Source organism: Rhinolophus sinicus, linkage group LG10, assembly GCF_036562045.2.
Source record: "Rhinolophus sinicus isolate RSC01 linkage group LG10, ASM3656204v1, whole genome shotgun sequence".
NCBI lineage: Eukaryota > Metazoa > Chordata > Mammalia > Chiroptera > Rhinolophidae > Rhinolophus > Rhinolophus sinicus.
In genome coordinates, this window is record NC_133759.1 from 100872666 (window position 1) to 100891542 (window position 18877).

Sequence of the window (18877 nt, forward strand, 5' to 3'; positions counted from 1 at the left end):
TGTGTGTGACTTTTTAGTACTTTATCCTAATATGGAAGTAACGATGATTCCCGCCACATAGGGTCGCTACGGAAATTATATAGAATAATGCATGTAAAGTACTTAGACAATGCCTATCTCCTAAGGATTACGCAATAAATAAAAAAGGTAATAATAATACTACTAATCTTAATATTACTAAATGGCTTCAGAGAACCTACTGGATCAAGTCCAGATTCCACAACTGTATTCCAGTCATCTAATCACCTGGCCTATGTTAGTCCTGTAAAATTCTCCGTTGCGTGTACCACATCACTCTCTTTTCTGCCTGCTTTACCACATCCAGTTCACAACTTGCTGTTCCTCACTTACATGTCTTTGCTCATGAGCTTTCTCTTATCTGAAAATCTTCGCCCTAACTTTTCTTTAGTAATATGCTGTCAGAGCTTCTAGAGTCTTCTCAATTTTCATCTCTACAGGGGCTTTCCTAAGAACTGTAGACTCCAAAGATTTTTTTCCCATCCGCGTTAATACCGATAACATTTTTGTAGTGTGTAATGTAATTTTGCACCTAACTGTATATGATCTTGTTTCATTCTCTAATTATCTCATGTTTATAAGTGTGATCTTGGGAACCAGATTATAATCACCTGTGAGGAAGGAATGGTGAGGTCTCCTTATTCTATATCCCCCTTCTCTCTAAATTGCCCTATATCACTTTGAGCACCTTTCTGCTCATTGATGTACTTGCTTGAGTAGACAGAATCTCCAGGGTTTCTGATTTTGGATCCTATCCCGATCCTGACCCTATAGGAAAGATCTCCATAGGATGGAATATTCTCTATTCACTGGCTGTTGGAATACACTGCCTATTTTCCCTAGTGCTTACTTACCTAATGTCACTGCTCAAGCTCTGATTTTTTTGCCGCTTTTTGTGACAGAGACATATTTTACTGTTAACATCAGTTCATTTTGTTCAAATTTTTCAGCAAATCTTTGTTACACCTAAATAAAATGCATTCTTTTAAAAAATGTTGAGTCTTTGAGTTCCCTTTTGAGTTTTTCATGTGGATTCTAAATTATTCACCACATGATGCCTGATTTTTTCACTGAAATTTATTAGGAGCCCAGTTAATTGTGATTCATTGGGGAGCATTTGGCAAGACTAGCTGAGGTCATTCAAACATAGATTTTGCACTTTGGACACATTGTCTTTTGTTGCATTAGCGATTAGGGAGAACTGAATTTTCTTTTCCTCATCTTGCCTTTTTTGCTCAAATATTGTAAATGTATTTTCTTCAGAGGGGGAGGGGAAAAGCAGTGGGAAGGTCCTGGAAGAAGGGTAAGAATATGGCAACATTGCTACTTTGCCAGTGAGACAGACATCCCTTCTCCGTGCCTCTGGCCAAGGAGGTTCCAATTAAATGCCCTTCCAAGCTTGTGATTTCCTCTCTCCCATCATCCACAGGGTGCATGGCAGGGTAACGCATGAAGCTGCTCTGCCCTGCAGACTAGACCTTCTGGTTTCACAATTCCACAGACCCATGCAAAGAGCAGAGGGAAAGTTGCCTTGGTATCGTGTTATAAAGTAGAGAAAATGAGAAGAGACTTAAATGCAAAAATTATATGCCTGCTCCTCTGTGGGCCTTCTCCTATCTCCTTCAGCAGCAAAAGATATCAAGCGGCTGAAATTTAAAACAATGGGAAAGTCAAGAACTGCATCTCCTTGAATAAATCCATTTCTTCTGAGCACTGGACAGGAAGGAATTAAACCCCAACATTGGTCAGAATGACCAGGCATCTTTCTGGGAGCTCTGAAAAGGAAAGTGAAATGAAAAGGAAAGCTTCTCCTTATTATAACAGAAGGGAGAAGGAAAAACATTTTTCAGCTACTGCTCTGTCCCACCTTGCTTTATCCTTTTGTTTGGGCAGCGATCACAGACCCATATGCTAAGCGGTGGAAGCTATTTTTCAGAAGCATTTGTTTCCTTGGAAGGCTTCTAAGCTTGTTTTATTGGCAACTGTGAAATCACCACTGGGTCTGTCGTGTGGTTATTCTACAGATGGTTTGCATGGGTGGCTTGTTTCTCCGGGATGAAATCTCCCTTTGGACTCCAGTTTGGATTTAAGAAATTCATGCACTACTAATCTTTACTTTCTTTTGATAAAATTCTCACACTGTTTCACCTGTAGGCCCATTGTCTTTGGAGCTTTTGATGGGTAAGCAGCAAGTAACATGGTGGAGGCCCATTCAAGTAGCACTGATACAAAGCCGCAATCTCTGAAGCTTCAGCCATCAAGGTCAATTGCATTTTGGGTAGGTGACAGGTGGTCTAGCATTTTTCTTTGGTACATAAAGAAACCAGCATCCAGTGGAAGCTCAAAGTAATCTCAGGATTTCACCTAAAGGCAGATGGCAACACTTGCATTTACACTTGTGGATTTGTTTGTTTGTTCGCTTTTTTTTTTTCTTCTTCTTCTCCACCTCTTCTCCAAAACATCACAGTTACATATACAATTCATGCCAGGGACATTTATATGTGCCCAAGACAGTGCAGTCCTTTTAGATATTTTTATTTCAGTATTATCCCTTTAAAAACAGAATGCAAAAGTGTAAAATGTGTCATTCTAGTTTTCAGGAGAGAGAAGTTACACGATAACTTTTGAAAGGTTTGGGTTCATTTTGATTTTTTCATTTGTCAAAAAAATTTAAATTGATGGTATTTTTCATGGGATCAAGGAGATGACTGACTGGTGTATCATGGAATTGGCTTTTCAGAGTTATGTAGAAATGGGTTTGAATGGCTACTGTGTTTCCCCAAAAAAGACCTAGCCGGACCATCAGCTCTAATGCATCTTTTGGAGCAAAAATTAATATAAGACCTCATAATATATTATATTACATTATGTAGATTATATTACATTATGTAGATTATATTATATTATGTAGATTATATTATATTATGTAGATTATATTATATTATGTAGATTATATTATATTATGTAGATTATATTATATTATGTAGATTATATTATATTATATTATATTATATTATATTATATTATATTATAGTCCTGATCTTATATTATAGTAAAATAAGACCGTGTCTTATATTAATTTTTGCTCCAAAAGATGGAATAGAGCTGACTGTCCAGCTAGGTCTTATTTTCGGGAAAACATGGTATACAATTGCTCACTGCTGGGTGGGCTCTGTTAGGTTGCTTAACATTTCTGAGTCTGTTTTTCCATCAGTGAAATGGAGATTACATGGCCTTACTCAGGGTTGATGTGAGGGTTAAATAATATAACATATGAAAATCTCAGCAAAGGATTGTCACCTAATAAACTCAGCTCTTGTTTATTGAGTACTCTCTCTTTGCTAGGCTCTGCTTTCTGCACTTTATATGATGTGTGATTAAAACATACGGTGAATGTTGAAATAAAAAAAAATACTACAGGAAAAGACACATTGCCATTAATCCCCTTCAAAGTACTTCCCCTCACTTTGAACACACTTATCCCGTCATTCTTGCCACTTTCTGAAGCAGTTCTGGAAGTCCTCTTTCGTGAGTGTCTTTAGTTGCGCTGTCATGGCTGCCTCGATGTCCTAAACCATTTTCACTTCGGGGAAGAGCCAGGAGTCACACGGTGCCAGAGCCCGTGAATAAGGTGGATGAATAAAAACAAACACACTGTAATGTTTTTATTTGTCAGAAATTGCCGTACCAGAAGCGATGTGTGACACGGAGCATTGTCATAATGGAGGATGAAGTAAAGACACTCACAAAAGAGGACGTCCAGAACTGCTTCAAAAGTGACAAGAATCATGGAATGATTATGTTTGGAGTGAGGGAGATTAATGGCAATGTGTCTTTTACTGTGATATTATTTTTTTTAATTTAAACATTCAGTGTATTTTGTGATCACACCTTTTATGTTCTTAGAAGGTAACTAACATCGAGATAGGGATATATTTTTCGTCTCTTCGATGTTTCACCACCTGGTTCTCCTTTGTAAGTGACCTTGGGACTTTCAGATGTTCACATGGAGCTGTCATGCTTTTTGTAGTTTAAACAATCTTCATTTCAGCAGCGTGTCTGGCAGCAGCCACCCGCTTCTTACATCGCAGTAGCACAATGCAGGCTTTTAAGCTACTCTTCACAGAATTACCCCCATGCTGCTTTCTCTTCCTGATATGTCTTTTGCCTTTCATTATAAAGTATTGCGTGTTTCTGATTCACTAGTGAGTCAGAAAGACCTGTAAGTGTAGACTCAACGAGGATAGGATTTTATTCTTTGTCTTATGCGTGCAGGAATCCTCCACTATATTCTGACTTGTTGACAAGACAAGGGAAAAAGAGAGCACCAAGGAATGAGATCATTTTGTAGAGGAGGAGGAAATGTCATGGGAGATTGAAATTTTGAGCTTTGATTCCCTAATACATTTTGTAGAAACTTGGCTGTGTTATGTCTTTCCAGAAGTCTTAACACTTGAATACACTTTTCTCCAATTTTTTAAGAAAGATGCAAAAGACTTAAATAAAGTGAGGTAACACTAAAGGATTTAAAAAAATTCTTAATATAGGGATTTTATTCGTTTTACTCTGCAACGCTACTGGATCTCACACCTGGGAAATAGTACCACGACTGATGACTGTAATGAACGTCGTATGCCATCAAGAAAACATAAACCCTTATCCAGTGTTCTGCACTAAAGTAGACAGAAAGGCATGCAACAATTTTGGAAAGCATTCTCCCCCAACAATTGACACTTTTAAAACTTGGTTCCCTGAAGTGTTTTATGAACCACTTGGGAAAATTCAATTTTCTACAACAACTTCCTATGCCCCATAAGCCAAGCCATTGCTCCTCAAGTAAATAGTCCATTCTGGACATTTGTATACAATTAAATCTGGGGTAAGTTTCAAATTTTCACTCCGAGTTTTGCCATTTCCAAGTTGTGTGACCTTCAGGAAGTTATTCAAGCTCTGTATATCTCAGTTTTCACATACTGCACATTCTTAATAAATGGCAGGTTTTTTTTTTTGTACTTTAAATATTTTACTTTAAATGTATTTGGAAGCAATGCATGAGTTTCTAAACATTAATTAATGGTAATATATTTTCCAACAACTCTAAGTCATGCCCTCCAAATGTAATTAGGATGAAATTCTCAGCACAAAGGTGTAAGTTCATCAATAGTTATTAGTGCCCCCGTGTCCCTTCATGATCTCCAGCAGTTCAAACAGTCGCCAAAAATCCCAGTTGCCAGAAGATGTGATTCTGTAATCAAATGGTGTCCATCTCACCTAGGCCGTATCCAGGCTGTGCAGACACAACCTCAATCTATCTAGTAATCAATAGCAACTTGGGAGGACCTCATGTGTTTATAACCATTAAATAAACAGTAGAAATTGTCCATTTAATGAACACCTACTATGAACGGGGCGCTGGGTGAGTGTTATGGGTCCATGATTTCATTAGCATGGTGTTGACGAGAATCAGTTCTAAATAGAATAGCTTTAGGTCGAAGTTTTGGCTCTGCCCTCATTAGCTCGATGGCCTCTGGATGCTTTTTTTTACTCATGTTTTTAAAATGTGGGTGACAATACATGCACTTCAGAGGGCTGGTGTGAGGGTTCAATGGAATAATGAATGTTCAGGATATTTAGTACAGTATAAGCTTCTTGAATGTCTGCCTTCTGTGCCCTCTCATGACATCCTTCGGTTTTCCTCCAGCCTCACAGTCTGTCCTTCTCAGTCTCCCTGGCCGTCCCCTATTCTGCTTGCCTGGAAATGGAGTGGCTAAAGGCTGTGACCTGGTCATTGTCTCAATCTACACACTTGCCCTGGGTGACCTCATCCAAATCCATGTCTTAAGTCACCACCTCGTTCTTCATGAAAGCTCGAACTTCCAACTTATTAACACGGCTGCCATAGTTTAGAGAGGTTAAGCAAATTGGTCAAAGTCATAAATAAAGGGTCAAATTGGCATAAGACCAACATCTGTCTGACACTGAAATCCAAGCTATTAAAAATGCAGAGGGAGACAGAAAAAAGATTTAGTACAAATCATCCAAGTATGAACTTCCAAACTCAACAAAAGGGACAGGAAACATTTGAGTGTTTTACTTGACTTCCTATATCTGAAGAAATCATGCACTTTTGTTTTCACGTGATAGTAAAAATAAATTAATAACTAAAATTTTAAAAACAGTTTTTGAAGGTCAAGAGTTCTATCTAAAAACCACATAATTTTCAAGGAAAATTAATAAAAATCATTAATTGTTATAGCTCATTTATAAGAAGCTAGATGAGAACATTATGAAAAATTAGTGAAATTATTATCAGATGGAATGATTAAAGATCAATTGTGAAATAATCACATAATTCTAGCTATACGCTGTATTGCTCTTCATTAATCAAAGATAATCTGGAATTGCAATACTTAATTAAATGCAAAAAAGTGTTTGTGTATTCTGGCTCTGAAAGGAGATAATTGGAAAGTAGAGAAGCTGTACAGTTAACAGCTTTTGCTGATTTGTTGAGAGTCTAGAAATGTAAGTTCTGCAGTGTGGGGTTTGGTCATTTTGTGGATTGTTGAAATCTGACCTAAAATAAATACTCATGTTTTAAGTAAAATAATAAACTTCTCTTAATTCTTAGGAAGAAAAAAGGGAGTATTTTAATTCATCAATAAGTAGAAAGCAATGCATCTAATTTTGGCAGATATATTAGACCTCAGAGGCCTGTGAACGAATTCTATCTCACTTTGCTTTCTCTGCTGCCAAAGTAGCGACCTTTCAGCTAAAATCCTCAGTGCTCCTCGAAAGAGGAAGTAATTCGTTCTTTCTCCCATTTGTAAAATAAGGCCATATATAATACTCATAGCAATGTTTATTTCTCCTGAAGAATTACAGTAAAGTCACATCAATTTCAAATGCAATTTATAGTATTTTTAATATAAAGTAAAATGTACGTACAATAAAATGGACCTACTTAAGATATATAACCATGACTTTTAGCAAATGTACACTCATGGTATCGCCATGACAATCAAGTCAGAACATTTCTGTCACTCCAGAAAGGTCCTTGTGCCATATTCTAGTCAATCCCCACTCCCACCCTTGGCACCGGGTGCCCATTGATCCGCTTGTCTGACAGGATAAATTAAATTTGTATTTTTTATTTAAATAGAAGCACACACCATGTACTCTTTTGGGTCTGGCTTTTTTGCTTGGCGGTATACTTTTGAGATCCATTCCTTTTAAAACATTCCTTCTCTATTCCTACGTAGTGTTTCATTGGATGCATGTGTCACAATTTGCTTATGGAGTAACCTGTTAAGGCACGTTTGGTTTATTTTCAGTTGTGAGCTATTATGAATAAAGCTTCTATGGACCCTCGTTTTTATAAGTCCCTTGTTTGGTCACAATTCAGTTTTCATATTGTTTCACACCATTTATTTACCCTTATTCACTGTATCAACCGAGTATAGATCAATTTCAATAATGTCTCCAGGATGGAGGAAGGTTGGTTTCTATGTTGTATGTGGAAATATATTAAAATGTAGGAAGGTTTTCTTTTGAAAAGACACACTTTGACATGTATCATTTCCTTCCTTTTTCACATCCTGCTTTTGTATAGGTAGGGAAGATATTATTATTCTTAACTTACATATTTGTAAACTGGGTCTTAGAGGAGTTAAGTAACTTGCTCAAGATTCACGCAGTTGGTAAATATTACAGTCATGACCAGAACCTGCTTTACAGCTCCTTACTTAATCCAGTGCCCTTTCTGCTCTGCCATGTAGAAAATTTTTCACTTCCTTCAACACGTATCTATTAAGTTCTTTCTGCTTGCCTAACACTGTGTTTGGATGGAGGGAATCGCATAACAACAACAAAAATCTATGCATTCCCTCGAGAAATTTATTATTTAATTGAGAAGACAATACATGTACATGAAAAAAATTGAGTGCAATTGTAAGGCAATTAGTTAAGGTTGTTAGAAACATGTGTTCTGTGCTGCAAATGAAAACAGCTGTTGAATTAATGGATAGCTAAATAAAGGGGTAGGGAGTTATCTGGAAGAGGTTCATTAAGGAAGTGATTTTTGTGCTAGACATTGAAAAACAACAAGTATGGATGGAGAAAGAATAGATGTGAGGAAAAGCCAAGTAGATGTGTCTGTGGAATGAGGAGCAATTTGGAATCAGCAGAACTGAGAGAATTTATTTTCAGATTGAATATATAGGGTGGGGCCAGTTGAATGTCAAGTTGAAGTATATGGGATTTACTCAGTGGACAGCCATGGGAGCATTTTAGATCCTCAAGCAACAGAGGATAGTGAGTGGGGTGGTGCAACTGATGTTGTACAAAGGATAACTGATCACAGGTTGCATAATGGGGTAAATTTAGGAATGAAGATCAAAGAGGCTAGTTCAAAGACTATTGCATCCTGGGTGTGAGGTGAAGACCCAGACCAAGGAAAGGAAAAGACAAGTCTAAATATTTTTATAAAAACAGACAAGCTATTACAGCTCTTCACTGACTGGTTTCCTAACTCGGAGACATTCAAACAAAATTTCTCTAGAAAGTAAATGTCCTGAGCTAACAGAACCAGATTTCATAGCCATAGAAATGATTATAAAGCTATGCATTATAAGACTTAATTTTGGCCTGGAGCTTAATGTCTTTTGCTAAAATTCACTGCCTGTCAACTTACCAAAGGATGCACTGACTTGCGTATTTCGGTTTCTCTCTTTGGAGCATAGTTTAAAATAGCACCCATCAGTCTTAATCTCAACTATTTTCCAAAATGTTTCCCAAATTAATAAGTGCAGGATTGGATGCAGTGACCCCATAGGGGCCTATGACAAAAATAGATCACCCATAATTAGAAGTGAAATCTCCTTTCATGGGACTTGTCCAAACCCAGCAGCTTTTCATACTGAGCTGTGTCAAGGGCTCCTTAAGGAAAGTCCTCTCTAAGTTGTTTCTCCTGTTGTCCAGTGGTGTGATGGACACTTTTCTTTTGTTCCCCATTTTCAGGCTGCCCGCTTCATCCTCATTCACCGTGCCCTGGGCACACATGTAGCTTGGATCCTGGTAATTAAATGAACTGTTCTCATAAATAGACCAGTTTAAGGTGTATGTGGGTCATGGCAAATTGAAAAATTGAAGGATTTCCCCCGCCACTCCATATACACTTTCTAGAATACAGACTAAAGGTGTAAATTTTGATTGATTTGGAAGTCCTTAAGAAGCCCTTAATCAAACATTTATAAACATGACGTTAAATAGCTCTTGCTTGTCTGAAATGAGGCCCTTAGGTTCTCAGTCCAGTGGTTGTTTCTATGCATTACGAAGGGGACGGTCTTATAAATTTGGGGAGAAGATAAACTTGAAATCCTGCTCTAAGTGCGTATGCTGTCTACATGATAGTCATTTGATCTTAGACAGGTGACTTATCTTTTTCTGCCTCAGCTCCCTCATCTGTAAAGTTAGGATAATATTAGCACTTATCCCCAAAGAGTCAAGAAATATTAAAGTGATCTATTTAAAGTGCTAAGTATCGTGCTCGACACATAATAATCATTCACATATTAATGATTATTTGTGACCTGGTGCTCCTGCTAATGTTGGTTTGTTGTCACTTGAATTTTTAGTAATTCTTCTCAAGGTATTTTCATTGTAAAGGGGAAAACAGAAATATAAACACTCAAGGCAAAATTTAAAAAGTGCTGTGTTTGGGTACTAGCGATGTATTGTGGAAACAGGGGAAGAAAGCATAAGTCTGCAGGGACAATCGGACACCATGATGGGTCAGATACATTAAAGCTGAGCACTGAAGGTGGAATTTTAATTTGATCCCAAAGGAATGCTGCTGGAGGGTTTTGATAGGAGAATCCAACCTCTGTTTTAGGAAGTTAGCTCAGGCAAGAGTGAGAAAAGTGGGTGGTATAAGAGAAGAATCAGAGGCACAGAAAGGATAGCAAATTGGAATGGTTATTTTTTGTTGATTGTTTTTGTGAGATTATGGACCAAAAGTATAAGGGAGGCAGAGATGGAGGAGGGAGGCTGGAATGACCTCAGGAAGCATGAAGGGAGTCCCTTGATCTGTTAGTACATCCAATCCGTCAAGTCTTGTGATCAAGTAATCATCCAACACGTATCTTGAAACTCATCCGCTTTTCTCTCTCTTACCTTATTTGAACTCTCAGCAGCGTTTCTCACAGTGGACCCCTCCCTAATTCTTGAACTTCGTCCTCCTCTTGAATCTCATGACACACTCTGACCCCAACCCCACTGCTTTTTCTCCAACCCCACGGCTTTCCCTTCTCGCTCTTCTAGAAGTCTGCTGCTCTGCTTGCCCACAGATGCTCTAACCTTGGCTCTTTCTAGCCACATGCTCATCCAATGTCATGCCTTAAAACACCACCTACTTCCTAAGGAGTGCCACATTTATAGCTACTTTTTGTAACTCGTTCCAGACTCCGTACTTATGCCCCAAACTTCCAATCTGACACATTTGCATGGATGTTGCAATAGGCACGCCAAAATTAACATCTCAGCCATATTTTACTCTCCAAGCTTGCTCTTCCCTGAGTTTCTCCATCTCATAAATGACACCACATTGCTGAAGCTCAAGATCTAGAATGTTTTCTTTGATTTGTTTTTTATGTCAACCTCTATATTCACTTAATCAGTAAGGGCTGTTGACGTTACCTCCAACATTGCCCAAATCTTGCTTCTCTCCATCTATGCTGCTCTCACCCTGGATCCACCACTGTAACCTGTGATAGAGTAAAAATTTATGAACTGATCTATGTTACTTCTTATCCTGTACCATCCACGAGCTACAGGAGCTACAGGGATCTGTTAAGAACCTAATTCCAATCGTGCCACTTCCTCGCATAAAAGTTTTCACTTAGCATCCAAACTCTTACCCAACTTAAAAAGTCCTATTTCTCTGGCTTCATCAACTTTTATTCATCCCTGTCCCGCTTTGCTCCAGTCACACTAACTTTATTTTCCTTGAATATATCAAGCTTGTTCCTCTTTAGTATATTTTGTGGCTGTTTTTTCTTATCAGTTTTTGTTGTTTTTTGGATTTCCTCTCTTTGGCAACACTTCTTTCTTAATCTCACAATCTGAAGTCCCCTCCCTGAATCACATCTGCCTGAAACATCACCTTACAGTAACCTAACTAGTTCTTTTCTATTTACTTATTTGTTCTTCCTCTCAGCTCCCTCTGATTAGAAAGTAAACTGTATTAGAGCAGAGCAAACATCTTGTCATCTATATTTAAACTCTTTCCTCAACATCTAAATTAGGGCCTACCACATAGTAGTTGCTCAATAAATAATATTTACGTGAATGACTCTTCAATACCACCATCCGATATCCAACTAACTATCCTTTCTTGTTTGAAATACAGCAAGCCAGCTTATTGTGTGTATCACTTTAATATTCACCCCCTCTAATTCACTCTATACCTAGAATCTTCTAAAACTGCAATCTGATCACGGTAGTCCTCTTTCCCTCACAAACACGTGCCACACGGGAGAAGATCCACATCTCCTCCAGCTCACCCCTTGCCACTCCCCCCTTAGCTCAGTGTGCTTCTCCCTTATCTTTTCTTTCCCCTTAATGCACAACTAGTGGATGGAGGTTGGAGATGCTTTCATTAGATTTTAAGTCATCACTATTCAGAAATACTATTAGTTTTCTACATTTGGAATCTCACTGTGTTACCTGTGAACCTTGCACCGAGATTTTTTTTGTTGTTTTTTTTTCAGGCTCCCTTTTAATTTGTAAAGAGAAGGAACAGGAGGCCCAAAGGTGATTAGCAGTCAGAGCAGTTCATCATTAAAAGGCCTGAGACTTGTGGCACACTGATGACTGTGAGATACAGGTCAAATGGGTTTTGTACTGTTCAGGCTCAGGCTGAATTACAAATATTAAATAGCTCTCTAATTAACCAGAGTAGTTAGCACATTATTCAGATCGCTGGAACTCCAGCCTATTGTGAGATATATATATATATATATATATATATTTACAAAAATATTACAAATAGCCATATACAGGCTTCAAGGATTAGAAAACAATGTAGATTTCTGCAAAACCGGAAATGTTCTTACTCTACAGGAGAAAGAAGGTTAATTTTGTTTTCAAAGACAATAAAGGATGAACCTACTGAGGGACAAAAGAAGTTTTGCATCCCACTGTTACCCCTGTTCCCATCCCGACTTGGGCATTTTAGGATTACACCAGATGAATGAAAAGGATAGGAAATAAGATGAAAACACTATATGCAAGTTGCGTAGCCACTTCTGCCTCACTGATTGCTTTCTGAAGGTGTAGAGTGGGCATTCTAAGTTGACACACTGGAATGCAACCTAGGTGAGCCTCAGACTTCCTAAATAGAGCATGATGACATCAACCAAAATTACTGACATTCCTCATCAATAGATGCAAAATTTCTGAGAGAGACTTGAGATACAAGAGGGTGCAAATACCGGAGAAATTTTGTCTCTAGTATTTGCACAGCACCCTCTCATAGTCTCGGACCTTAAAAAATAAATATGAAGTCTCATTTTACTGTTGCGCAAAAGAAGCTGTGGGAAATCACCATGTCACGTGGGCAACTAGAAAAGCTGAGACACGGAGCAGGCAGGTAGTTGCTTTAGACGGTAGCATATTAACAAAGGGAAAATGTAACGACCATCCTGAGTTTTCAGCTATCTAAATTCCAAAGGTCAACGAAAATATATCAACTTCAGGGTCAATGTTAGGTTTTTCCAATGTCACTTCCCTTTTAAATTTTATCCTAAAAATAATGAGGCGAATAATAATAGTTGAAATTTACTTTCACTGTGAGCTTTCACTGTGTGTTAGGTACTGGTTATACACACTCATCCCATGTAAGCACATGACTCCATGAAAGTGAGACTTATTATCTGTATTTTACCGATGAGGAAACTGTGATTCACAAACATACGTTAAATTGGCCCCAAAACTCATAGTTAGTAAGAGAGTGAGTTATGAATCTAGGGGTTTCTGGAACCCATGTTTTTAATCACTACATTAGGCTGCCTGCTTAATTTCAGTTGTACTTTTTTCATGGAAGTGAAATTAACAATTGATCTATCTAAGATCTGCTCATATGAATCACTCTTATAAAGGACTATGGTCACACATAGTGTAGAGCTCAACAGTAATTGTTTATGACATTGAATTTGGAGAAGTGGCTTGAGTGTCTTTCTTTTTGTTCGCTTCAGAATACTGTTTGCCCCAGGTCTGTTGCTAATGTAGAAAAAGAATTCTGTAGTTTGTTCTCTTCTGTGTGAAGGTTGTCCTACAATGATCTGCTCACTAGTGCAACCTGGGCTTTAGTTTTTATAAAAAATAAGAGAGTAAATCACAGATCTTACAGAATGACATTCTTCACACTGAAGTTTTTTTATGGCCAGTATAGGTGGAGGTATTTTAGGCTCAATTAGAAAAAAAAGATATTTGAAGATTAAAATATTGAGTGAAATTACAGTGGAAGTTTTTACCCTGCATAGCTTTATATGCTTTGGGTCATTTGTCAGAGCAAAACTTTTTTTCAGAATAAAATTCATCTTAAAAGTAAGCACTTTTTGTCTGTGTCAGAAGGGGAGGTAGGGACAAAAGTGTATGGATTTTTAAAAATACCTTTTAAGAATGGATCTCAATTGTAGGCGTATAATCTATGTCTACACAGAAAAAAAAAAAATTGTAATATTACAGCTACTGCCCTTAATTTCCTGTTACAGATTGCAATGTCTGTAGTTTCTCTCTACTTAAATGAAGGACTGCTTATCATTGGGTAATTTATTTATTTATGCAATAAACAAATATTAAGTACTTGCTATGTACAAAACACTCCTTTAATAATAAACAGTATAGTTTTCTTTATTCAGCTAACAGTCTAGTTATGGAGGGTGGGAGCAGACACACACAATGGGAAAATTTCGCATAATAAAAACCACTATGAAGAATACAAAGCAGAATGACACAATAGAATAATACTGATGAGTGGTCATTTTAATAGGATGAGCAGAGAAGGACTCATTGAAGATGTGACATCCAATCTGAGACCTTTATGATAAAAATGAGCCATGCAAAGTTCTGGCGGAAGAGCATCCCAGGCAGAGAAGAAAGGTCAAGGTCATACAATGAAAACACGCGTGATGTGTTTGTGGAACAGAAAGAAAGCCTGTGTGCCTAGTGTAGAAAATGTCAGATGACAGTTGAGATGAGGTAGGAGATATAATCTGGGGGGGACAATAGGCCTTGGTAACAAGTTGAGATTTTTATTTTAATTTCAATAAGAAACTATTGGAGAGTGATTTGTAACTTGGGGCTACCTATATGGTATATCAAAGAACTTTGATTTCACAGCTAGGAATACAGATTCTGTTGGCCTCAAACAGAAACAAGATTTGGAAAAAGACTAAGAGGGCTATAAGCTATAGTGCTACATTGAAACTAGAGCTTAAGCCCTCATATCCAGAGACCACTCACTGAGATTCAATTTACACATTTAACTTAATCACTGTGCCAAGCACTATTTTTAGGCATGAAGGATCCAGCCGAGAATAAGAAAAAAAAATTTGCCTTACAATCTAGATAATAGGATAGAGGGAACATATTATAACCCTGATCACTTACTCAGGGTTTTTTTTTTTTTTTTTTTTTTAATATTATCTTCCTTTAATCTTCAGGACTTGACTGCACTGCTTATCAATTGCGATTACCTTAGAACCTATTAAAGTGTTTGACACATAGTAGGTACGCAGTTTTTAACTGAATTGAAGAGTATCATGTTAGTTTTAATCTCATTGATACACATTGTATGTATGTATCTCCTCTTTCTTTCAAAACCATGTCCTATTTTTGAACATAAACATATTTGGAAATAATTTATTTTTGAAGAAGTCTTTATGTTTTTACAGGGTTTTGCTATATTAGTCACTGTGTTATGCTCCTTCTGTGTCGTGCAGTTTACCTTATTCCTGTGAAGGTAAATCTCTGTGACATGCATCTATTTTGGACTTAAATTTTGTGAAGTCAGTTAAACCCCAATGTTTTTTTGTCAGCACATTTTTTCATAGTAACATAAATATGCCCCGTTTTGGCTTTGCACATCATATAGGGATTCATGAAATGGAGAACCTTTGCCCTTTATTATTTCTATTTCTACTCCTTATTGTAAAAAATTCACTAATTTCTGATTATTACAGGATGCATTTTTAAAATACCACTGTACTTTGATCTATTTCTGCTTTCCCTTCACTCTCTAGGTTCCAGGTCCAGTGAACTACAGACAGTTCCCCAAAAGTGTCATGGTCTCTTTTGTGATCTCTTTCAACAACATTGGGATGACTTTTCTCTCTTCTTATTCTCCTTCCTACATCATTTATTTTCAACCTTTGGGCCTTTGCTTAACTTGAACCATTTCTAAAAGCCTTCGCTTGACCTCCCATATTTGGGATAGCTTTCTGGGTTTCTCCTATTACCAGTTTTATCATATGTTATTATAGTTTCTGTTTGTTCTCAGTTTCTCTTCCTAGACTATAAACTTTCTGAGGACTGAGACTAGATCTTAACCGTAATTCTCACTCTACCTCCTAACTCAATGACTACCAAATAGTGGACCTTTAACCAACATCTACTGAGTGAACAAAGAAGCGGATAGTAGCTGTCATTTTCTAAGGCAGATCGTCATATAATTTGTTCTCATTGTCTGGTACATTAAAGAAAGGGGCTTTGTTCATGTGTGAATTTCGCAGTCTCCTGAGTTCTGTTTTTATAATTTTCTTTTATTTTGTGTCGGTTGATACTTAGTGTGTTGTTTCACAGCAATACACCGTGTTTCCCCGAAAAGAAGACCTAGTCGGACAATCAGCTCTAAAGCGTCTCTTGGAGCAAAAATAATATAAGACCCGGTATTATATTTATTATATTATATTATATTATATTATATTATATTATATTATATTATATTATATTATATTATACTATACTATACTATACTATACTATACTATACTATACTATGTTATATTATATAAGACTCGGTCTTATAGTTAAAATAAGACCGGGTCTTATATTAATTTTTGCTCCAAAAGACACGTTGGAGCTGATGGTCCAGCTAGGTCTTATTTTTGGGAAAACACGGTAGCTCTCTTAAGTCTGAGGTAGAAAAGAAAGAGAAGACAAACTGGTGTTGGTATCAATCTGCCCTTAGGACCCATTTTTCAGGAAAAGTGGACCGGAATGAGTAGTGGTCCAGGATCTAAGGGCAGGCAGGTGTCATTACGAAAAAGAACAGGGCATTGTTTCCACGTTCACTTTTTTTCCTCTTCCACAAGCTCTGGCTTGATTGTTGACAGTCAAAGTGTAACAGCTGTGGTTTCTACTGCCTTTATACAGGATATCAGTGTGACTGTATAAAAAGGAGTGAGAAATGGTGTTTCCATCTCAAGAATAAAAACTGTGTATCTTGATGTTGCTGACAAAGAGCTGAACTTACTAAACCAATGATATATACTCCCAGGGAAATATAGGTGACAAAGATACTTACTGCGTTTTTTTTTTCTTCATTCTTCTTTCACTCTTCTAGCTCTTTACCAGCGTTGAATTCAACCCAAGGAACCAGGAACTGAGGAGGAAGGAAGTAATTGACATTCAAAGCCTCTATTTTTAGACACCTTTACACTTTCTTTTGCTTCTAACTAGCAAGGATTTTTTTTTCCAAACAAGCTTTTAATTAGCAGGTGAGTTTAATTGATATGTGGGTTTCTCAGAAGGGGAAAAGACCTCACTGTGGAGGAGGAGGGAGGGACTCCATCACTCTTACTCACAATGGAAGACTATTAATTCATTTGCACCTGGATGTTTTGAAGGATCAATTTACTGTAGCAAAGAAAGAAGGCAGAGAATCAAAAGGTTGGATTCTGTCAGAGAAGAAAGAGAGGCACTATAATTTCACATACTATGTGGATGATTTAAAACTTGGAAAAATATTGCTGCTGATGTCCGAATACAGAAACTAACATATTTGCATATCGTAAGGTTCTGTCAAGTGCTGATAAAAGATTAATGTTTCAAAATCAACAAAGTGAATTTTTTTTAAAGAAAGGTTTTGTCTGCAGGAAAGTAAAAAAAAAAAAACTAAACAAAACACATTTAAATCACTTTCATTGGACTTAAAATTGTATTAATGTATTGAATGTGAGGATGTTTTAAAAGTTAAATACAAAGTAGTCTTGCTTTTTCTTGGGGCAGAAGAGGGCACATGTGTGGTATCTGATTTTATAAATTGGGAGGGTGCATACATCATGAATCAGAAACCATGGTTGCCTGCAACAGAGATCAATAGTGACTAATGTAAGTAGAAAAACATAAGAATCAATTAAAAGCATGTCGGCTATCTCACGGAATCTAATGAATGGCTGAGCAAGCACGGCTCACAAAAGGATAGGAATGAGAGAAGGTCTCAAAGATAGGTAGCAGAAACTAATGAAGTATCTCTTCAAGGACCTGTCAGAAACAGGACCTGATCAGTGATGCTGGATGCATATGCCCACTGACAGGGGAGGTGAGATACTTCAGTTCTACCGATATCATTCATGGTAAGGGAGATATAAGTTCATCAAAGTAGAAACTTCTAGATTCCGATTCGACTTTTGACCTACTCTAAAACTTTGTGTATGTGGATAAACGCACACAAATACAGCATAAAATCTGAACATGCATATGTAGGCATACATTGTTACGAAATTGTAATTCCCAACTTTTCATCCAGAATCCTAGCACCAATACCCCATACCTGTTTCAGGTGGATTATAGGTACTGAAACAGGTATGCTGAAACTTAGTGCCACACAGGACATTGTCAAAGCTCATATTCTCCATTAGCCAAAGTGGAAGTCTGCCTTCCAAAGGAGGAAAATCCTCCTTTGATTCCCCGCAGCTAGCAGCCATTAAAAAAAAAAAAAAAAAAAAAAAAAAGTCTGTACTTTCACCCTGTAAGATGCCTTTTCAGATTATTTGATATTTATTCTATAAAAAGCCTTAAATAATAGCCTAGACCCTGCTGAGTTCACCATAGAACTGTCAGAGATTTTTATTTATTGGACAAATGGTAGTTACATAGAACACACAGTCCTAGAAGACAAGCTGGCTACACAAACATCTCCTACCCCTAAATTTCTGCTTTAATGATGGGCCTAAACTGAGATTTTCAGTGAGTATTATTACAATTGAAAATAGTTATTTGTTTATAACAGGAAGAGAGAGTTTATTTAAGAATGAACCACCCTCTTCAGGATACATTTTGGAGACTTATATCCTTACATCTTATATCCGTATATCCTAAAGACTATATTTCCTTCTCTTTATTAGGAAACAGAATGAGTGAGGATGTTTTGAAGACTGTTGCCTGACCTCACGGTGAGTCCAAATGGAAATGCATTACTCTTTTTGGCAGAGTATTTAGATTCATAACTTGGTTAACTTGGCTTATGTATAGGCACTTTGTATATTTGTAGGAGAAATCTGAAGAGAACATCATATTCAATTACAGTTCTGACTTGTGTGATTTGTGGTCCTTGCTTTGTATCCTTCTGTAGAATGTTAGCAATGCACACTTTCAGAGCAAGCAGTCTGGTGTGTGTCGATGGTAGGAAGGTAATGAAAATAAGAACCCTTGAATGCTGTAATTGGTGATCCAGCCTCCTAGACTACTGAAAATTAATTGGCCAGATGTTCCCTACCCAATTGTAATGGGAGATGATGTAGGAGACTGAGTTTTCAACCTTCCCCAGGTGTGCACATTTGAGCAGAGAAAAGTGATTGTGA

At 37.3% G+C, this 18877-nt stretch overlaps 1 protein-coding gene across 1 annotated transcript in view; it reads left to right on the top strand.

Annotated features, from left to right (window-relative positions):
- TENM2 (teneurin transmembrane protein 2) overlaps positions 1 to 18877 on the top strand; it is a 1556107-nt gene that overhangs the window by 335818 nt on the left and 1201412 nt on the right. Inside the window, exons 3-4 of the mRNA XM_019740878.2 lie at positions 16639 to 16792; positions 18422 to 18469. The gene's annotated coding sequence lies outside the window, so the exon portion shown is untranslated. The remainder of the gene's footprint in view (positions 1 to 16638; positions 16793 to 18421; positions 18470 to 18877) is intronic.